We start from the raw sequence: 24,707 nt of genomic DNA on the forward strand, positions 1-24,707 counted from the left end.
AAACTTGCACATAATAGGCATTTGATAAATGTGTTAAATTAATTAATATTTAAACTGTATTTTAATCTATGGTTATGTATTTTTATCTTTTACACATAAGTAAATTTTGGATCAACAACATTTAAAGCTAAAATAGATTTTATTGATTTTTATTAATCTCATTAAACTATCCTTCCTGGAGTTAGCATAAGTTGTTTGGTACCATAATTGACATTTTGAATCTGTGTGCTATCAAATAATCAATCAGATTGATTTCTTCCTAAATTAATTTTTTGGTTGAATAAATTGACCAAATCAACTGGATGCTTCAGTGATGGTTAGAAAAATCAAGCTTGGCTGATAAAGGTGTGATGTCAGGATCATATAGCCATTGACTTCAAAGCCTTTTTAAAAAGAAAATAATTTCATTGCTACTAAAAAAGCAAGTTTTAGAAATATTTAAAACTACTGGTTTCAGGCCATCTTGACAGTTCTAATGTCATTAATAAATAATAAACCCTTATTTCAGGCTGTACCATGAAACCTCAGCAATTTCTTTCCCCCAAGGATAACAAGAACAGAGATGTACCACACATTTTTGAAACTATAGAAATAAAGTAAGAAAAAATATTTTAAAATTAAGTAATGCTTCATTCTTTGTTATTAAAACAATTGAAAAACCTGATATTGGTAGTGGTATTTTAATTAATCCCCAAACTAATTTAATGTGCAGAATTCTTAAAGAAAAAGATTCATTCTGATTTATTTTGCCAATAATGTTTTTTTTTCCTTTTTTATGATTAAAAACCTTGCAAATATGCAATATATGAAACAGTATGATTGTTGAATAAAGTATTCTTTGTAGTTGAAATCAGAATAATTAACACAATGTAACTATGCAATCTGTTCTGTAGGAATGTATCAAAATTTAGATTTCTTTTAATATTATACAAGAGAATATACATGTTTTCCCTTGGCTGACAAAATTGTGTCTCTTCCTTTATTTCACATGTTAGCATCAATATTTGAACATGAATGAAAGGGAAAAAAAGCCACTCTTTTAAAGAGAAATTAGAGATGGCAAGATCATAAAAGAAAACATATTACCTTTCTTCATTTTCCAAGTGGTTGATAAATAAAGTAAAAGACATTCTTTCTTTTGATTTCTTAAATATTATGACTAGCCAGTTTCCTAGCTAATCCATTAAAAAGGAAAGAAGTTGAGAGGTAGAATCAAAATGGCAGAATAAAAGCAAAATCTGATCCAAGCTCTGCCTCAAATTGCTCCAAATTTCTTTAAATGATGACTCTATGCAAATTTTAGAGCATCAGAACACCCCAAAAGATCAGAACATTTTCCAGAGAAGGACAAATAAGAAGTTCAGCAGAAAAAATGGAAATCCAGTATGTAGCCCTGGATTCCAGCCCCAGTCCAGCCCCAGCCTGGCCCAAACTATGAATCAGCAGCAGTCTTGGTGGCTTCCAAGCTTTCAAGCTCAGAGACACCATACACGAGCTGGAAGGTTAGCATAAAAGGTCATTGGAACCAGAGTAGGACCCCAGCATTAGTGATGTGGGACCTCTGAATCAGCAGCAGTGCTGGAGGCTCCTGGAGCTCTCAGCCTGGGACACCAGGGAGAAATTGCAAGATCAGTTAAGAAAGTCTGTGGCAACAGAGTGAAAATCTGGTGTACAGTCCCAGTGCAGCTCTGGTCAAAGGTCAGTGGAACTTCAGCCTTGGCCAGCACACTAGATCTTATAGGTACAGTGGGGCAGAGTCACACCTAATAGGTTCCGGGCAGTTCTTGTAGTCAAATTTCTAGAAAGATTTCTTAAAGGAGATGCACAAATCTCTGAAGCTGTGGACAATGCATCCTGCATCCTGGAAATGGAGTCCTCCTTTAATAGTTAAAAGCAGAGTAATAGACTAGGAAAAAGAGCAGTTTAAAAAAAAGGAAAAAAAAAGATTTTTGACCACTCAAAGTTATTATGTGATAAGAAAGATAAAAACATACACTCCAAAGATAACTAAGCCAAAACTTCTACATCCAAAAGCCTCAAAGAAAAAAAAAAGAATTGCATTTAGATCATGGAAGAGCTCAAAAGGAACTCAAAAAAACATGAAGATGAGAATCAGAAAAAGCCTATGGTAGAAGATGGTACTTAAGCCTAAAGATAACAAGTGTTTTCTGAGCTATCACTACTAAAAATGTCCTTCAAGAAAAAAAAAATTCAACTTGACTTTTATTTCACCACCAAAGTTAGAAAAAAGAGCTATAATATATTACATGGTAACTCTAGACTTTCTATTATATAGGACCTATTAAACTTTGTCCTACCATTGAAGGATATGGATTAGTGGCTTAGCAAAACCTAAGTCCATCAGAAATTTATATATTGATATCAGATATCTTAGTTGAATTTTCTATAAGTCTTGTGACCCAGAATACTGCACCATTTCACTTATTTTGCTATCTACCTCAACTTAGACCATCCATAAGGGAAAATTAATCTGATTTGAAAATCTCTGTATGACAACATAAAAGATGACTAGATTGCCGACTTCAAGCTAGAAAGAAAGTTAATGAAATGTTTTAACATCTGTATAAACATATTGATGCTATTACTATTCTAATTGTAATTTGCTTTGTCATTTGTCATAAGAAAAATGACAAGAATGCCTTCTAATGTCTATGATTTATAGTATTCATGGAAAATAGAATGAAAAACCCAATTATGGTAAAATATAAAATATCAGATTGTGCACTGAGATCAATCAAGAGAAATGATGGCTATGCTGCTCTCCTTTTGACAAAATTGTAGCAAGAAAATGCATCCACCTGAATCTACTGCAAGCAAATAGTATAAATCAGCATTTCTCCTAAAAATCACACGTCAATAAATGGATAGGACAATGTCTCTTGAAGGTCATGTACCTTTTCTAACTACTTATGCAATGATTTCTGTGCCAGTATCTAAGGGAAAAAATTAAATGCTGATATCTATGCTAAGGACATATTTTTATAAGTGGTGGTTACACAGCAATTCAACAGCAATTACATCTTCTCTCTCTCATACCTCTTCAGAATCAGTTATCACTTTTATTTGATGATGCTCTATGGTCATGTTGCAAAACATGATGGAATTCATTGACATATGATTAAACTTTTTAATTTATAAAAAAACTTTTAAAATCAGGAATGAAGGAGGTAGTATTTTTCTTCCCTTTCTTCATTGCTTGTTTAATTCACAAATCCAGAAGAACACTCATGGAGAAGCAAACTAAGCAATATTCTGGATCAGTTATTTCAAGTTCAGCAGTGAAACTGAAACCTATAAAGAAGAGCTAGAGTATTATTCTTTCTCTGCCCCAAAGCAAACCTAATTGAAGGGAATCAAAAACATTAGGATTCTGACTCAATGGAAATATTTTCATAAATCTGTCTTAAATGAATATTTATTTTTAATAAAAGCTTTTTATTTTCAAAATCTATGCATGGATAATTTTCATCATTCATCCTTGCAAAACCTTGTGTTCCAAAATTTTCCCTCTGTTCCCTTCACCTCTTTCCCTTAGACAAGTAATCAATATATGTTAAGCACATGAAATTCTTCTATACATAGTTCCACAAATATCATGCTGCACAAGAAAAATCAAATCAAAAAGGGAAAGAATGAGAAAGAAAACAAAATATAAGCAAACAACAAAAAAGAGTAAACATATTATATTGTGATCCATACTCAGTATCCGCAGCCCTCTCTCTGGGTGTGGAAAACTCTCTTCTTCACAAGACCATTGAAACTGGCCTGAATTATCTCATTGTTGAAGAGAGCCACATACATCAGAATTGATCATCATATAATCTTGCTGTTGCCATGTAGAATGATCTACTGGTTCTGCTAATTTTACTTAGCTTCAGTTCATGGAAGTCTTTCCAGGCCTCTCGGAAATCATCCTGCTGATTGTTTCTTATAGAACAATAATATTCCATAACATTCATATACCATAACTTATTCAGCCATTCTTCAACTGATCAGAATCCACTCAATTTCCACTTTCTTACCACTACAAAAAGGGCTGCCAAAATATTTTTTCACATATAAATCCCTTAAAGGAATAATTAAGTAAAAAGAAAGGCAATACTAGCTAGAATACAACAACAGGTTTTGAAGAACCATATATAATTTATTCAGATACTGATTCTTGACTGGCCAGTCCCCTACAGAAAGATGGTAGTGTGTGAACTTCTTGAGTTGAGACTATTAATTTTCTTTGTCTCTACATTGTCTAGAACAATGCCTGGACCATTTTTAGAGCTTAACAAATGGTTGTAAAACCGGATTATATGTTCATAAAATAATAAACTTAGAGTTAGAAGAAAACTCATAATCTATCAAATTTATACCTCTCATTTAGCAGATGAGGAAGTTGAGATCTAAGAAGATTCAAATAAAGATCCAAAGTCACACCAAGAGTAAACATCAGAGGCAAGATTTGAAACCATATATTTTGATTCTCAAGTAAATCTTTCCATTACTGAATAAAACAGAATGAACAGTATTGCTGAATAAATTAATGGGAACACCAGAATGGGTACTATGAGATTTCCTATTTCTTTTCTGTTATGTGTTTACACATTGGTTTCATTGTATACATTAAAATATTGCCATATTCCCAAATCTAGATTCACACTAATTCAGTAAGTACACCCAAACAACCCCCGCCAAACATTTTGCTCTTATCAGATAAAATGATCCTGTTTTTTTTTGTTTGTTTTTTTGTTTTGTTTTGTTTTGTTTTTTGTTTTGTTTTGTTTTGTAATTTTGGCATAATTGTGCTTTTTTCCCCTTTGATTACAATAATTGAGAAGATTTTAAAGTAATAATAATAATAATAATATTGTTACATGTATCTAATGTCTATTATGTGCCAGTCACTCTATAAAGCATTTTACAAATATTATCTTATTAATCCTCATAACATTATTATTTCACCTATTTTATTGTTCAGAAAACTAAAGCAGATTTTAAGGTCACACGAGTAGTAAATATCTGAGACATATTTGAAGTTGTCTTCCTGACTTTAAATAAAAAAACTCTTTTCTATTATACTATTTAGATTTCTGAGGGCAAAGTATCCTTTAACTAGCACATCATGACATAAATCAAGAACTCTGGATCAAATTCTAGCCCTTCCAATTTCTGTTTAATTTTTGGTAAGTGACTGCCCCTTATCATAAGGAACTGGTCTAAAAGACTTTTTAATTTTCCAGATAAAATGAATATCATGCTGAAGAACAAGTCCAGTAGTTTTAAGTAGTATACAGGTTCCAAATGTCTAACCTTCTATAATATGAAGCTGTAACTACCAACCAAACAATCCCTAAAGTACTTGGAATAGCCAAAAAAAGGGGGAAAAATTATTTCTCTATTTCCCTACCTACTACTTCTCCTTTTTATTTAACTCCCTGTCTGTAACGTGCCCTCCTGGCAGTTACAATTACTAGTCTGTCCTAGACCCAACAGAGTACCTTTGACCACTGTCCTTTGCAGTGTCAACTCTACCTGGCTCGCCTCCTCTGAGGCCTTCAAAAGTCTCTGGCCACAATCTCTTGAATCTATAGCTTAATAACTGGTAGCACGTTCAAGAACAGCCAAGTGTAATCTTAAAAGCCTTTATTATACCTACTCACATAATGCCCTGACTTGATTCCCTGACTTGTTGGTTCCCAAGTGAACACCTGGTCAGAAGACCCACGTGTTCACTACCAAATCCTTACCTTTTTTGGCTACCCATCTTGGCTTGGCCACCCAGGCTAGGGAGCCAGGGTGAAGAGTGCCAGGTTAAAGAGAATGACTGCTGCCTGCAGTGGGCTTATAAAGGGCCTGTGAGGTCACACACACAGCCAATCAGTGAGAGAGTCACCCATTACGAAGCTATCTCAAAATGGACAGGATCCCACCTACAAGGCAGTCCTAATATCCACAGAAATTACTTCTGGGCCTCAATCTCCTGATGCACCATGTCCGCCCATTTAAAGGGTGCTTACACCTGTCCCCTGTACATGTACCTGAAATTATTCCACAGAGCACTAAACTTGGGGACCAAGACTTTAAATATATCACTTCAGATACATTGCATGAAATACTTTGGAAAAGATATATCCATTTCCATCATATTGTTGTATTGTATTGAACAATCTGCTAAGAGATAATGGATGATATGAAACTTTTTTTTAACTAAAAAGAATTGAAGCATTGGGGGAAAGGAATAGCCTCAAGGTATGTAATATTTATTTCTCAACCTTTCTTTTTAGGTGAGTAAAATTATATTTTGATGCAATAAATATGTATTGAATTAAACTGAATTTGAAAATTCTTAGCTTCCTGGGATATTATTTGTATGTAAAACTTACACTTGTCATAAATCTTGTCCCAAACCAAATAACCTAGCAGAGTGGCTATTGTCTCTAAAAGGCTATGAGTTATTATTGGTGAAATAGACTACGACATTATTGTACCCCTTAACCTCTTTCTTTTTACAGATATCAGACACAATTCCAGTCTACCTTTATTGAGTCTATTCACCACCAACCAGATTTCTTGTATAACAATGACTACTTTGGCCCAACTGTCAGAAGACAAATTATACATTTTATTCTTTTTCCAGGATTTTATTGTCCCTTAAGAGGTCTAGGAGATTTATTTGCTCTTTCTTTTTTGCCATCCCCACTAATTATATTCCTGTGAGTTTAGGGTTCATTTCTAACCCATTTTCACTTAATCACAAGAGTTTGGTTATATTTGATAAAAATGTAATTCAAAGTAATAGCAAGAATAAATAAACAAGCACACTCCCACCCTCCAAGTACCTGGGTGAATAAGCTTATCAGTACTACTCTGGGAAGGTAGATATTAGGTTTAGGGTTTAGTTTAATTACTATATAACTTGCTTCAAAACTCTAAAAGCAAACTCTTTTGTTAGGCTAGTGTCCAGCTCTGGAACCCTGAATTGTTAGATTCTAGATGAAATGGCTGCAAAATTAAGCTTACAATTCTCTTCCCAGGTCAACATGACTAGATTTTACTTCCAAAGAAAATTTCACTTCCTGTTTCTGGAATTACAAAGAGTTTACAAAATGGGAAAAAAATTTTTTTTAAAAATTAAAAATAACTCTAAATCTAAGATAAAAGAGAGAGCAGAGGAAAGAGCCTCTCCTACACAAGACCAATTCATGGTGTAGATGAACTAGGACCTTTATACTCTCTGAATGTTACAGGAAAAGCATAAGTGCTCTATGTACTCTGGCAATTTTTAAAGCTATCTGTTCTGAAAAATTTTTTTTTTCTTTTATAACAAATAGAAATAGACTACTCCCATTGTGTGGTATAGTGATATAGTATGTCTTCTCTGAGAAACTGGTCCTTTCATTTTAGGTGATGTTGGCATGCTTCAGCACTTAGTTACACTAGAAAATAAAACTGCATTTCTCTGGACTAAGAGAAAGTCTGTTTCTCACCAATGACATCCTTTTTGGGAAGTTTCCAAAGTTTTTTCTTAAACTGCTTAGAATTTTTTTTCTTTTAAAGCTGTGCTCACATGATGCCAGCACAATCAGCTGAAAACAGATGAGCTCAGTTCCATAATCCTTTTTTATACACATGATGAAAACTAACCACAATAGTTAATTTTCAAATGGAAGTGATAGTTTCTTTTAGCATCATATAGACATGCCTTTGAAGATAAATTTCTTTAGGACTTGTAGAAATTTCTATCACAGTTAACTGGCTTACCTTCTAAAAATTCATTATGTAAAAAGCAATGCACAAAATTGAAATATGCTAACATAGATCTATAGTGAAAATGTAGTGTCAGATTTGGAAGGACATTTCTCAAACTGTCTGCAAAGCTCAATATTCTAATATAATCTCTATTTTAAAATTCTGTCAAATAATACAAGGGTTAGGAGAGGAATTTTATTGAGAACAAAGATTTAGGGAAAAATTCACTGAGAGAAAGGTCTCAGGTTATCCTAAGTTTCTAAGAGTAGGAGAAAAAAATAAGAAATTGAGGGACAACTAGTAAAAGACTATAAACAATGCATCACAGAATTTCAGAATTGGAAGGGACTTCAATGGCAATCCAGTCCAACTGAAATATAAAAGATTGTCAAGTATAACCAACCTGACAAAAGTCTATAAGATTCTGCTTGAAGATGTTCACCATCTACCACTTCTGGAGATAGTCTAACATTTTTTAGACAGCTTTAATTATTAGAAAGTTCCTGACATCACCTAATATTAGCTTCTCTGAAATTATTAATATCTTGACTCTGGAATTACACAAAACAAATAAATTCTCTTCTCAATGATAGCCCTTCATTTAATCCATCCAAGTTATTATGTATCCATGAGTTTTCCTTTTTTTAGGTTAAATATCTCAAGTTCCTTCAACTTCCTCATTTATCATTAACTTGAAGTTTACCTTCCTGTTTTCCTATCTTTTTAATAGTTTTTAATTTATCAACATTGTTAATCTATTTATGTCCAGAACTGAACTCAGTACTGCAGATGAGATATATGAAGTTAGAGCATGGTGACATTATTGTTTCCACTTCCTTGGAAGTTTTATCATTTCCAATGAAACACTAAATTTCAATAAACTTCTGCTACCTATCTTATTTCCATTTCCAGATTATTTTTTTTAATAATTTGGTGAACTATGACTTCTGAAAATAAAAAAAAAAAATTCTGAGCAGATTTTTTTTTCTGACAGTTCTCTAACTTCCTTATAATTAATGTGCTTAAAATTCAGGATATATTTGGTATATGTGTTCTGTGGGAACCATTACTTAATAAGATAATAATTTAAAATATTAAGGTCATATCACCAGTAACTTAGATATACATACATGAAGTACAATTCTCTTTGACAAATGGATTAATTCCCATGTCTCTATGGGGGGAAAGACTGGTCAGTATCATCTTTCTTTCCTTGCCAACAATAACAAATTAAATCTTCCCTGTCCCCCAAATCTAAGAATAATCCTTACAAGTCATGCCCTATTCTCTTTTTTGATGATTGTCTTTTTATTTTCAAAATAAATGCAAAGATAATTTTCAACTTTCATCACCACAGAACCCAGTGTGCCAAATTTTTCTCCCTTCCTTCTTCCCCTCCTCTAAGCAGAAAGCAATCCAACATATGCCAAACATGTGCAATTCATCTATACATATCCCCTCATTTATAACACTGGCACAAGAAAAATCAGATCAAAAGGAAAAAAGTGAGAAAGAGAAGAAAAAAGCAAGCAAACAATATAAAAGATGAAAATACTATGTTGTGATTTACATTCAGTCCTCACAGTCTTTGTTCTGAATGCAGAAAGCTCTATTCGTCCCAAGTCTGTTGGAATTGGCCTGAATCACGTCTCTGTTGAAAAAAGCCATGTCCATGAGAACCAGCCATCATATTCTCTAATTGTTGCTGCATACAATGTTCCCTTGGTTCTATTCATTTTATTTTGCAAGTTCATGTAAGTCTCTCCAGGCCTTTTTGAAATCATGTTGCTTATCCTTTCTTATAGAACAATGATATTCCATAACATTCATATATTAACTTACTAAGCCATTGCCCAATTGATGGGCATCTACTCAGTTTCCAATTCTTTGCCACTACAAAAAGGACTGCTATAAACATTTTTGTACATATGGTTCATTTTCCCTTTTTTATGATTTCTTTGCAATACAGACCCAGTAGAGACACTGAGAGTTTCAAATTGCTCTTGAGAAGGGTTGGATCAGTTCACAGTTCCACCAACAATTTATAAGTGTCCCAGTTTTCTCACAACCCTTCCAACATTCATCATTATCTTTTCCTACTATCTTAGCCAATCTGAAAGGTGTGTACTGGTACCTCAGAATTGTCTTACTTTTCATTTCTCTGATTAATATTGATTTAGAACATTGTTTTCATATGACTAGAAATGATTTTAATTTTTCCATTTCAAAATTTTCTGTTTATATCCTCTGAGCATGTATCAATTGAGGAATGAATACCTTATTCTCTTAAGTCTCATGAAGTTATCAATTGAGGAATGACTGCTCTATTCTCTTAAGTCTCATGAAGTTCATAAACACTATCCCCACATACTCATATGCACACTTAGCATATATAAAAACAATAACAATAACAAACTAAAACCAAAAATCAGGCCTTCATGTTTTTATGCTTTACTGATTCTATAAGTCTTTGGAAGAAAAACAAATCATGTTTCATTTTAAATGTTTTTATACATATCAATTTTTAAGTTTGTGTTAATTTCAAGAGAGTATTCTATATGAAGATTAGATAGCATGGCATGTTTTCATTGAATATCATTGAATTCAATTTGTTACAAGGTAACTTGGCAAGTAGCTGTTGAGTGTTATGAGAGACACCTGCAAGTGTTTGCTGGGGATCAAATTCTGATTAGCAGAATAGATATCTTTATATGAGAGAATGATCATGATACAAGGAGAATGAGAGGCAGTTGCATTCTCTGATCTCTTTCCTCTTGTCTCTTGCCTCCAATTTATTTCATTCCCAATTCCCAAGCAATATTTGTGTCAGTAAAGGCTGATTTACAATTCCTTCAAATGTGTATGATTCACAATGGTGGGGGCTTTCAGAGAATTGACCTGTCCCTCCACATTTAGATATGGTCCTTAACAATTGTCCAATTTTTGTTTTATGGAAGCACAATTATTTTTCCCCCAATAGCATGTTCAATAACTTTGTCCATTATTGTGAAGCAGCTGTTATCTGAGTTCCCATACTGAGAAATGTAAACAAAAATATCAGTCTTTTCAATCCTGTTCCTCTAGATGGTTATGGGGTGAGACACTATATCAAGTGCTGATTCTTGTGAGATGTCATGGAGGCAAACTTTCTGACAAAGGAGAAGAGGATTGTAGTTAGAACAGGCATTTTTCATGAGTCTCTCATCAGTCTCCTGGCTCAGCCCTTTGATGTGTGGGCCCATTTTAATTATCCTGACTGAAAAAGTCTTACCAGGTCTCTTCTCTCTTTCCTTCCCCTCTGCTGGGAGAATCCTACTCACAAACAGCTCTCAAGTGCTGTTCCTTCTTTGTTTCTTCTGTTTCTATGTCCCTGATCTGGAGTCATTTGTGAAAAGATTAACTGGGTAATGTTTGCTAGTTGTAATCAGAGCCACTTTCTAGTGGCTGCTGGGGAGATAATTCTGTCCAGCACAATAGATCCCTATAATGTGCTGTTGTCTCCAGAAACTACAGATTGCTCTCTGGTCTAGAGGAGAGACTTCTTCCTCTAGAGAGCCACCTCAAGTCTGGCCTAGACAAGACTGTCTGTCTCTCAAGTGATGTCTTCTTTTATCCTTCCAGAGAATGGGCGTGAGATAACGCAAGGGCTTCTGGGAAAAATTACTTCAACCAATGAACTTGCTCCTCCTAAGCATGCAAGCTCCTCCCCAGGAGTTCACAAGTAAAACTCCCAGTAAAGGCTGGAACTAGAGAATTGTTAAGTACCGACTTAGCACTTAGTAAAAACCTAATATCTCATTATCTCATTAGCACTTAGTAAGAAACTAACATCTCCCCCTTTCTTTTGATTTAGAACATAGGGTGGTCATGACCTTGAAACATAAATCCATCAATATGGGAGGCATTACACATAATTATATAGATTACATAAACACATAGTAACATAGTCACATATTAACATAACACATGCTAGAAGTATATAATAAATAACATGATCAAATAATCATAAATTGAAAATTTATAAATGTCCATAAGTCCATTGTCCATTAGTCTCTGCTTGTGTTAGGAAATCCAATGATTCCTGCTGGTTTTAAAGTTCTTTAACAGTCTTCTTATTAGCCATGCTCTTTCAGAATCAGATGTTTCTTAGATTTTCTCCTTTGTTTTGAGGTCTTTCTCTTTTTGTGTCTCTCTCCTATGGACAAGGAGAATATGACTCGTTGGCACCCATCTGATTCCTTCTCCATCTAAAGAAATACAAGCAAACCCTCTCTCCCAGGCAGTTAACCTATCTAATTATCTTCTATTTACCGCTTTCTAAATCTCTTCTCATCATCTGGCAATTACATTGGAGTTGTTTGTACTGGACACAGCCCTGTTGGTTTAAAAGGTCTGTATTCTCCCCGAGTGTAATCCATTTTTGTAATCTGATTGCCTTTTGGCTGACTGATCAAGTAAACCCTTTCTTCCATGTGATTGCTTTTCAGCTGATAGATAACATCAGAGTCCTGACCTTCTAAAGGCTCTTTAGGTGTAACCTCAGCTGCCACCATGCCCCAAGTCTTTTTTGCCTGGGGCCCTGGACCTGGGCCCCTCATCCTGTTTCCCTGAATTAGTCTATACTCTGATGCCCAATGGAGGCCTCTGTTGCATTTTGGACATGGGGTATTGGGTCTTGTTATCCCACCCTGTCTTCTCACTCTATCTCCATATCCTCTTAGATGTCCAATTTTTCCACATTGGAAACATCAACAAATTTCTTTAGAAGTCCTTTGCCAAGAGAGACCCTGTCTTTCCATGTTCATTATAGTCTGGGTGTAAAAAGCATTTGTTCCCACTGTAGCACAGTGTCTTATGATCTCCTCTAAAGGAGCATCTTTGTCTAATCTCCATATAGTTCTTTTCCAAATCTCATTGGCATTTTCCTTAGCCAGATGTCTGGTCATTATTTCTGTAGCTGAATTTTCTCCAATAGTTCTTTTGACAGCAGTTTGCAAATGTCTCACAAAATCTGCAAAAGGTTCATTGGGACCTTGCTCTATTTTAGTGAAAGCCTCTCCCCGATCTTTCTGTCCAGGGAGGACACCCCAAGCTTTTATTGCAGCCTTAGCAATTTTCTCATACACTGTTGTGGTATAATTAATCTGTTCTGAATTCTCTCCTTACCAACCTTCACCAGCTAAGTGCTCAAAAGTGAATTGTGTGTTAACTCCTATTTCCAAATTGCATCTGACTTGGATTTTACATAATTCATGAAATTCCACAAGCCATAACAAAATTTGTCCAGGTTCTAGACATGTCCTTGCTATGGATTTCCAATCATTCGGGGTTAGGACTTCATAAGACAAACCATCTAGTCACATTTTAACATAAGCTGATGTAGCCCCATAAAGGGTACAACCTTTTTGCAAATCTTTAATTTTATTCAAATCTAAAGGTGCATATCTTCTCCTTTTTTGACCTACAGAGTCAATCTCTTCGATCACAGGATATGCATGTATAAAATCACTTATATCCTGTCCTTTTCTCTTAGCTTTAACCAATGCTTTTTCTAATCTTGTCATAGACTGCTTAACAGGCAATTTTGTTGGTGTTTCTGCCTCTTCCCCTCCTCCTTCTTCCTTCACCTCTGAAGATGGAGTTGATGTGGGCCTGTCAATAATCTGCTCTCTAGGAGGGGTTGAAGCTTCTTCAAGAGAATCAGAGTCATCACACCCTAATTCCTCATTTAAATCCCTTTGCTCTTGGGCAAGATCTTGATCTTTCCTTTTTTTCCTAACACTTCCTCCTCTGTTCATTTTTAAAACTTTCCCTTCTCCTACAACTTGCTCGATAGTTTAAGGCTAATTGAACTATGTTGTAGATATAAAATACCTCTGCAGAAATTGAATGAGGCCCATTTTTGCATGAAATTCTTTCATTTCAAATCCCACTAGCTTTCATTTATCTACATTTATGTTTTCTTCTTCTAAGAACCAAGGGGACATGCGTCTTAATGCAGCCAAGAGTTTAGCAATCTGTACCCAGGTTACAAGTAAACTCTGCTCCACAATTATCTTAATTATACTCTCTATAGTACCACTCCTGATTGGAGGTGGAGCTGAGGCTGCCACTGGGGCTGGGGCTGAGTTGGCTGAGGTCAAGGGATTGTCTTTAGCTAACATCTGTCCCATTTCAGCTATAAGAGATTGCTGGTTTAGCCCTTAACAAGTTAACTTCCTTATTTGTCTATTAGAACACTCACTTAATCTTTAACAAAGTTTCCTTGTTACTCATGGTTATTTCTGCTTCAGAAAGTCTTTTCCACTAGAATCTGAATCAGAGGTTTTTCCACTGGAATCAGGATCATGTCTGTCCCTGTTCGAGAGCCAAATTGCAATGGTTCAGTCTAGCTCCTCTGAAGGGCTCAGAATATGTCCTTGTCAGGATAAGCAAAAGTCCTTGCCCCAAGTTGGGTGCCAAAATGTAATGTGCTGTTGTCTCCAAAAACTGCCGATCACTCTCTGGTCTAGAGGAGAGACTTCTTCCTCTAGAGAGCCACCTCAAGTCTGGCCTAGACAAGACTCTCTATCTCTCAAGTGACACTCTCTTTTATCATCCCAGGGAATGGGTGTGGGATAACGCAAGGGCTTCTGGGAAAAATTACTTCAACCAATGAACTTGCTCCTCCTAAGCATGCAAGCTCCTCCCCAGGAGTTCACAAGTAAAACTCCCTGTAAAGGCTGGAACTAGAGAATTGTTAAGTACCGACTTAGCACTTAGTAAGAACCTAACAGATCCCTTCATATGAAAGGATGATAATGATACAAGGAGACTGAGAGACAGATGTATTCTCTGATTTCTTGCCTCTGATTTATTTCATTTCCAATGCACAAGCAACAACTGCATCAGTAAAGACTGATTCGCAATTCCTTCAAGTGTGTTATGATTCACAACTGTGGGGGCTTTTGGAGAACTGACCTGTCCCTCCACACTTAACATCAAATCATTCCCAATCGGTGTTAACAAAATTCATGTAATAATTGTTTCAGAGAGGAACAGAGAGTCCTAATTCTCTAAATTTCTGGGTAAAATACATTGTCATAGTATAGATTGGAACTGATAAAGAATTCATGAATAAGGTGGGCTTTAAAGATTAGATGTGATGTCAAAAGGTGAAAAGAAAGGGGATGGAATTCCTGTTATAGCAGATAATATATCAGAAATATATTTCTATGCTTACATGGGAAAGGAGACAAAATATAATCCATTTTACCTAGATATTAAAGTCTTTGAAGTAGTGTGACTTAAGTGGTACTTGAAATATATTTCAAATATCAAATTATGGAAGTTCAATTAAAAGATAAATCATGGAAAGTTTTTTGAAAAAAAAAGTTATCCGTTTTTTTTTTTAATTTTTGTTCACATAAATGGAATATTATTTTAGTCTGTTTTAACACCCTGAGAGGTATTATATTTTCTCAGTTAGAGCTGACCTAAAAAACTCCTGGATTCAAGTGCTCCAATTAATATTAGATTACTACTGGTATAGGATAAATATGTTAAAGTATATGTTAAATACAATATATGTATACATGTCCATACAGTTATTTTGCTGTACAAAAAGAATCGGACTTTGAAATAATGTACAATTAACTTGTGAAGGAAATCAAAAATGTAGGCAGACAAAAATTGAGGAATTGGCAATTTGATATAGTGGTTTATAGTCATCTCCTAGAGTTCTTTCACTGGGTGTAGCTGGTTCAATTCATTACTGCTCTATTGGAATTAATTTGGTTAATCTCATTGTTGAAGAGGGCCATGTCTATCAGAATTGATCATCAAATATATTATTGTTGAAGTATATAAAGATCTTCTGGTCCTGCTCATTTCACTCAGCATCAATTCATGTAAGGATGACTATATTTTCATAGGGCATCCCAAGAATCAGTCCAACCATTAACAAATAAACATTCTATTTAGTCTATGCCAGGCACATGCTAAGAGACAGGAATGTAAAGAAAGGTAAGATATTCCTTTCTCTTGAGGAATATTCTTTAATATCTTTGTTAAATGGCTACATATATGCAGATGACATAAAAATAGGAAGGATAACCAACATGGTGTATAACAGAATAATGATCCAAAAAGATTTCAATGGACTTAATGATGTGCAAATAGAAGAATATGAAAATTAAAATATATACAAAATTCTTTACTTTGGGTTACCACACTAACTTAAAAAAAAGTTGGGTTGAAGTGTTTTTAACCATTATATATTAAGAAGTCAGGGGATTCCTGTAAAGGGCTAGAACTGAGCAGATGCACTTAACCCAGATAACCCAGCACTTGACGCTAATTAACATATGGTTGGAGGATGACCCTGCTCAATTATTCTGTGCTGGCTAAATCTGTGAGTGTAGACAGAGAAGGGTGAGAAAGATCAGAGGGTGCAATAGGACAAGCAGATTCATTCTTTGTCAGTGGAGAGAGAGAAAGGAGGTGTGGAGATTCCTATGTCTAATCCTCTAGCAGCAACCCCAAAAGACCAAGAATAAAGACTTTTGCTTATCTTGATTTTGGCTGATTCTAAGATATCAAGAGTACTAACGTGGTCACTACAGATTCCATAAATTACTAGATCATTAAATTTGCCAAAATGAAAGAGAGATACTAAGATACATTTTAAATGCATAATGTTCAGAACAGCAGAGAGGAGTCATCTTGTATTTATTATCTCCTGATGAGGCAATGTCAAAAGTGTATTCTTCAATACTGGGGTACCACATTTTAAGAAAATCTTGACAAATGCCAGAACATTCATAGATGAAAAACCAAAGTAATCTATGTACTTGAGACCATGCCATATAAGGAATGATTAGATCTTCTGGGATCAAAGCCAAGATGGTGGAATAAAACAAGGAAGAGGCTCAAACTCTTCCAGTTCCCTGGAAAAGGACATGAAACCAAGCCTTTGGACAGAGTGTGACAGAATGAAACCACTCAAGATAGACTTTAAAAAAAATTCAAGAAATGTCAAACTCACTAGGGTGAAAACAGTATTCAGGCCAGCTTATAAAGACTCTGGGAAAACCAGGGAAAGGGCTGTCACTAACAACTTCAGTACTGACTCAATAGAGGAGCAAATCAGTGGGGATGTTTCCAGTGCCAGCTAAAAACAAGTTCTAGGAAACAAGGCTATTTCCTGAGCAGAGCAGGCAAAGCTACCCCCTGCAGGCATAAGAGGTCCCTGTGCTCAAAGCCAAGGCTCAGAGCTACACAGAAAGATTGGGACAGTATCACCTTTACCCCAGGAGAAGAATAAAATAACAAAAGTAAAAAAAAAAATAGGAAATACCAAAAGAAAAGGAAAGAAAAGAAAGTGGCCAAGAAAAGAGCCATGAGTATAAAAACCTACAAGCTACTATGATGACTAGGTACCAACAAACTCAGACAAGAACAAAATGGACACAGAAATAATCTCAAAGAATGATATGAATTGGTTTCAAACCCAAAGAAGCTTCTTGGAACTGCTCATAAAAGATTTTAAAAGGTACATGAGAGGTGGAAGAAAAAAAAATGAGAAAGGAAATGAGAAATAAGTGGGAGAGTGTCAACAACATGGAATAGGAAGGAATTTTTTTTTTTTCTGAAGAAAACACCTTCAAAGGTAGAATTAACCAAATGAAAAATAAAAATTATATACAAAAGCTAGCTGAATGGAAACTAATGACTGTATAACACAGCAAGATTCAGTTAAGCAAACAGAAAAAAAGGTAGGGGGGAAGGGAAGGAAATATGAAATATCTCATTGGAAAAATAGCCGACTTCAAAAATAGATCCATAAGAGATGATTTAAAATTTATTGGCCTACCTGAAGGCCATGGGTATAAAAGAGCCTGGATAGCAGTCAACAAGAGATCATTAAAGAAAACTGCCCCAATATTCTAAAAACAGAGGGGGAAATAAAGATGGAAAGAGTCCATCTATCACCTCTGGAAAGAGATGTATAAAGAAAACCCAAGGAACATTGTTCCAAAACTCAAAAATTATAATCTAAAGGGAAAATACTGCAATGCTAGATGAAAATAATTCAGTTATGAAGGAGCAATAGTCAGGATTATATCCAGGATCTAGCAGCTTCTCCAATATTTTACCATATTCCAGAAGATAAAGGACCTAGGGTTACAACCACAAATTTACCACCCAGTAAGAAAGACTCAGTGTAATTTTCCGGGAAAGCAATGGTGCTTTAATGAATAAGAGACATTCAATCATTTCTATTCACAAAAAAAAAAGGAACTAAACAGAAAATTTAACCTATAAACAAAGGACTCAAGAGAAGTATAAAAAGGTAAACAGAGGGAATTTTTGTATTATTTAAAGGCTACTTTGTTTATATTCCTAGATGGGAAAATGATAGCTGTGCCTCTTGAGAACTATATCTATCATGGGTCATCCGGAAAATGGCATCACATGGATAGAGTGTGATTCTAAATGGAGTCTGATGTGATGATATCAGAGAAAAAGACTTTAAATTATGAGAAATATCTGTACTTGAAAAAGAGGAAAGGGGAAGTATAATGGGACAATTAATTGACAAGAAGAGGTGCAACAACAACAACAAAAAAAAATATTAAAATTGAGGGGGAAAGGTAAGGGGATGAGAATTATCTAAAGCTTGATCACATCAGTTTTGGTTCTAAGAAGGAGTAACTTAATCATTCAGTTGGATGTAGAAATTTATCTAACCCTATAAAGAAGTAGAAGGAGAAAGAAGGGGAAAAAAAGGAGGAGCAGGACAGAAAGAAAAGCAGAAATAATGGGGAAAAATATGAGGGGGGAAAGGAAGATAGAAGATAATGTAGTGAGTGGGGAGTGAGTAAAAACACTACTAAGAAAAGGAGGGGAGGGAAGGGTGAAAGGAGATGAGGTAGTAGATAACGTAGGTAAAAAAAAAAAAAAAAAAAAAAAAAAAACGCAACTGAGAGAAGGTAGGAGGGGAGAAGATAAGGTAGTAGGTGGGTAAAAAAGAAAAACAAGACTAAGTCCTGGATGGAAAGAGAGAAAAAAAAAAAAAGTCAATAGGATGGAGGAAATGTGTATGGGGTAAACTCTCACATAAAATGAAAACAGAGAGTGGATTAAAAACAGAAAGCAATAATAAGCTATTTATAAGAAACACACTTGACACAAAGAAACACATACAGAATAAAGGTAAAAGGTTGGAACAGAATGTATTATGCTTCAGCTAAAGTTAAAAAAAAAAGTCTGGGTAGCAATTCTGATTTCAGATAAAGCAAAAATAAAAATAGATTGCCTTAAAAGAGATAAGGAAGGAAAGTACATCTTGACAAAGAGCACTGTAAATAATAAAGTAGCAGCAACATTGAATATGTATGCACCAAGTGGTAGAGAAGCCACTCCTGGAGAACATGTTAAACCAGTTACAGCAAGAAATAGACAGCAAGACTACAATAGTAGGGAACTTTAATCTTCCCTTCTGAGAATCAGACAAATCTAACCACAAAATAAAAGAGAAAGAATCTAGGGAGGTTAGTCAAATCCTAGAAAACCTAGATATGATAGACTTATGGAAAAAAATTTTTATAGGCACAGAAAATATACACATTTTTCTCAGCAGTATATGGCACCTTCATAAAAACTGACGATACATTACGGCATTAAAAAAAACATTAAAATCAAATGTAGAAAGGCAGAAATAGTAAATGCTTCCTTTTCAGATCACAGTGCAATAAAAACTATATTCAATAAAGGCCTAGGAAAAGATAGACTAAAAACCAATGGGAAATTAAATAATCTAATTTTAAAGAAGGAGTGAGTCAAACATCAAATCACAGAAACAATCCATAATTTCATCACAAGAGAATAACAATTATGAGATAATGTGCCAAAACCTATACAATACAACCAAAGCAGTTCTTAGGGGAAATTTTATAACTTTAAATAATTACATGAATAAAATAGATAAAAAGGAGATCAGTAAAATACAGCATCCATTAAAACATTAAAGAATATAGACATAAAGGGAGCTTTCCTTAAAATAATGAGCATCTATATAAAACCTACAACAAGCATTATTTGTAATGGAGAGAAGCTGGACACATTCCAAAAAATATCAGGGGTGAAACAAGGATGCCCATTATAACCATTATTATTCAATCTTATACTAGCAATGTAGTCTTTAGCAATAAGAAAAGAAAAAAGAAATTAAAGGAATTAGAATAAGCAATGAAGAAATAGATCTATCATTCTTTGCAGATGATATAATAATATGCTTAGAGAACCTAGAAAATTATCCAAAAGCTTACTGGAAAAAATTCACAGTCTTAGCAAAGTTGCAGGATATAAAATAAGCCCATATACATCATTAGCATTTCTATATATTGCTGACAAAGCTCATTAAAAAAATATAAAAAGAGGAATCTGATTTAAAATTGTTATAAACAAAATAAAACACTTGGTGATCTACCTGATAAGACAATCCCAAGAACTACATGAACAAAATTATAAAACATTTTTCACACAAATAAAGTCAATTCTGTATAAATGGAAAAAATATCAATTGTTCATGGCTTGGTCCAAGCTAATATAATAAAAAAGCAATTCTGCCTGAATTGTTCTAAGTCAGTGCCATACCAAACAAATTGCCAAAAAAATTACTTTTTTAGAACTAGAAAAAACAGTAATAAAATTCACCTGCACAAACAAATGGTCAATAATATGGATGGAATTATTGAACAAAATAACCCAAAGGATGGAATTGGCTTGGGGATACCAAACATAAAATTATATAATAAAGTGGTAATCATCAAAACTATTTTGATTCTGGCTGAGAAATAGAGTAGTAGGTCAGTGGAATAGCTTAGATACACACATGACACAATTATCAAGACTTATAGTAATCTAGTAATCTAATATATGATAACCCTCCCCCCCACCCAAACTATAGCTTCTAGAATAAAAACTGACATTTGAAAAAAATTCTGGGAAAACTGAAAAGTCATTTGTCAGAAATTTGGCATAGATTCCATCTCACACCCTGTACCAAAATAAGGTCAAAATAACTGCTTGATTACCATACACAAATTATGAAAGCAAGAGATAAATTATGTATAAGATCTTTGAGAAGGGAGGAATTTCCGACTTAAGGAGAGCTAGAAAACATTTTGAAAAGCAAAATAGACAACTGATTGCATTTAAAAAAATAGTTTTGCACAGACAAAACCAAGAGAAACAAGAAGTATAAACCTGGGGAAAAAATCTTTATAGCCAGTGTTTTCGAGAAAGGTCTTATAAAATATATGAAAAACTGTATAAAATTTATAAGAATACAAGTTATTCCCCAATTGATAAATGGCCAAAGGATATGAACAATTTTCAGATAATGAAATTAAAGCTATCTATAGTCATATGAAAAAATGCTCTAAATAACTATTGATTAGAGAAATGCAAATTAAAACAAAGCTGAGGTAACACCTCATACTTCTCAGATGGGCTAAAATGACAGGAAAAGAGTGATAAATGTTGGAGGAGATATGGGAAAACTGGGTACTAAGGCATTGTTGGTAGAATTGTGAAACAATCCAACTATTCTGGAGAGTAATTTGGAACTCTGTCCAAAGTGATATCAAACTGTGCTTGCCCTTTGACCCAGCAGTTACTAGGTCTATATCCCAAGGAAACATTTTTGCAGCAACTCTTTTTGTAATAGCAAAGAAATGGAAAATGAGTAGGTGTCCATCAATTGTGATATAGCTGAACAAGTTGTTGTACAGTATATGAAGATAATAGAATATTATTGTTATATAAAAATTATAAAGCAGCTGAATTTAAGGAAAAACCTGAAAAAATTCCCATAAACTGATGCTGAGAGAAAGAAGCAAGACCAGAAATACATTGTATATAATGATAGCAAGAATGGGTGATGATTAACTATGAAAGATGTGGTTCATCTTAATGATTCAGTGATCTAAAGAAATCCCAATAGACTTTGAATAGAAAGTGCCATCTGCATCCAGAAAAACAACTAAGGAGACTGAATATAAATCAAAACATACTACGTTCAAGTCTTTTTTCTATTTTTTTAAATCTCTTTCATGGTTTTTTCCCTTTTGCTCTGATTTCTTTTTTTTTTTTTTAAATTATATATATATTTTATAATATTATCCCTTGTATTCATTTTTCCAAATTGCCCCCCCTCCCTCTATTCCCTCCCCCCGACGACAGGCAATACCATACATTTTACATGTGTGACAATATAGTCTAGGTACAATACATGTGTGTGAATATCATTTTCTTGTTGCACAATAAACATTAGAATCCGAAGGTACATGCAACCTGGGCAGACAGATATTAGTGTTAACAATTTACATTCACTTCCCAGTGTTTCTTCTCTGGGTGTAGCTACCCCTGTCCATCATTGATCAACTGGAAGTGAGTTGGATCTTCTTTATGTTGAAGATTTCCACTTCCATCAGAATACACCCTCATACAGTATTGTTGTTGAAGTATACAGTGATCTTCTGGTTCTGCTCATTTCACTCAGCATCAGTTGATTTAAGTCTCTCCAACCCTCTCTGTATTCCTCCTGCTGGTCATTTCTTACAGAGCAATAATATTCCATAACCTTCATATACCACAATTTACCCAACCATTCTCCAACTGATGGACATCCATTCATCTTCCAGTTTCTAGCTACAACAAAAAGAGCTGCCACAAACATTTTGGCACATATATGTTTCTGTCCGCTCTTTAGTATTTCTTTGGGATATAATCCCAGTAGTAGCGCTGCTGAGTCAAAGGGTATGCACAGTTTGATAACTTTTTGGGCATAATTCCAGATTGCTCTCCAGAGTGGCTGGATTCTTTCACAACTCCACCAGCAATGTATCAGTGTCCCAATTTCCCCACATCCCCTCCAACATTTGTCATTATTTGTTCCTGTCATCTTAGCCAATCTGACAGGTGTGTAGTGGTATCTCAGAGTGGTCTTAATTTGCATTTCTCTGATCAGTAGTGATTTGGAACACTCTTTCATGTGAGTGGATATAGTTTCAATTTCTTCCTCTGAGAATTGTCTGTTCATATCCTTTGACCATTTATCAATTGGAGAATGGTTCGGTTTCTTATAAATTATGGTCAGTTCTCTATATATTTTGGAAATGAGACCTTTGTCAGAACCTTTGTTTTTAAAAATATTTTCCCAATTTGTTACTTCCCTTCTAATCTTGTTTGCATTAGTATTATTTGTACAGAAACTTTTTAGTTTGATGTAATCAAAATCTTCTATTTTGTGATCAATAATGATCTCTAGTTCTCCTCTGGTCATAAATTCCTTCCTCCTCCACAAGTCTGAGAGGTAGATTATCCTCTGTTCCTCTAATCTATTTATTATCTCCCTCTTTATGCCTAAATCATGGACCCATTTTGATCTTATCTTGGTATATGGTGTTAAGTGTGGATCCATATCCAATTTCTGCCATACTAATTTCCAGTTTTCCCAACAGTTTTTTCCGAATAATGAATTTTTATCCCTAATGTTGGAATCTTTGGGTTTGTCAAAGATTAGATTGCTATAGATGTACCCTTTTTTGTCCTTTGTATCTAATCTGTTCCACTGATCTACCGGTCTATTTCGTAGCCAATACCAAATGGTTTTGGTGACTGCTGCTATATAATATAGCTTTAGATCAGGTACACTTAGACCACCTTCCTCTGAGTTTTTTTTTCATTAGTTCCCTTGCAATTCTTGACCTTTTATTCTTCCATATGAATTTTGTTGTTATTTTTTCTAGGTCATTAAAATAGTTTCTTGGGAGTCTGATTGGTATAGCACTAAATAAATAGATTAGTTTGGGGAGTATTGTCATCTTTATTATATTCGCTCGGCCTATCCAAGAGCACTGAATGTCTTTCCAATTATTTAAATCTGATTTTATTTTTGTGGCAAGTGTTTTGTAATTTTTCTCATATAATTCCTGACTTTTCTTTGGTAGATGGATTCCCAAATATTTTATACTCTCAACATTTGTTTGGAATGGAATTTCTCTTTGTATCTCTTGCTGTTGCATTTTGTTAGTGATATATAAAAATGCCGAGGATTTATGTGGATTTATTTTGTATCCTGCCACTTTGCTGAAATTTTGAATTATTTCTAGTAGCTTTTTAGCAGAGTCTTTGGGGTTCTCTAAGTATACCATCATGTCATCTGCAAAGAGTGATAGTTTAATTTCCTCATTTCCTACTCTAATCCCTTGAATCTCTTTCTCGGCTCTTATTGCCGAGGCTAGCGTTTCTAGTACTATATTGAATAGTAATGGTGATAGTGGGCAACCTTGTTTCACTCCTGATCTTACTGGGAAAGGTTGCAGTTTATTTCTATTGCATATTATGCTTACTGACGGTCTTAAATATATACTCCTGATTATTCTAAGGAATAATCCATTTATTCCTATACTCTCAAGAGTTTTTAGTAGGAATGGATGTTGGATTTTGTCAAATGCTTTTTCTGCATCTATTGAGATGATCATATGGTTCTTATTAATTTGATTATTAATATGGTCAATTATATTAATAGTTTTCCTAATATTAAACCAGCCCTGCATTCCTGGAATAAATCCTACTTGATCATAGTGTATTATCTTGGAGATGATTTTCTGAAGTCTTTTTGCTAATATCTTATTTAAGATTTTAGCATCAATATTCATTAAGGAGATTGGTCTATAATTTTCTTTCTCAGTTTTCGATCTACCAGGTTTAGGTATCAGTACCATGTCTGTGTCATAAAAGGAATTTGGTAGGACTCCTTCATCCCCTATTTTTTCAAATAATTTATATAACATTGGGGCTAATTGTTCTTTAAATGTTTGGTAGAATTCACATGTGAATCCATCTGGCCCTGGGGATTTTTTCCTGGGGAGTTGATTAATAGCTTGTTCTATTTC

This window comes from Sminthopsis crassicaudata, chromosome 1 (assembly GCF_048593235.1).
Source record: "Sminthopsis crassicaudata isolate SCR6 chromosome 1, ASM4859323v1, whole genome shotgun sequence".
Lineage (NCBI taxonomy): Eukaryota > Metazoa > Chordata > Mammalia > Dasyuromorphia > Dasyuridae > Sminthopsis > Sminthopsis crassicaudata.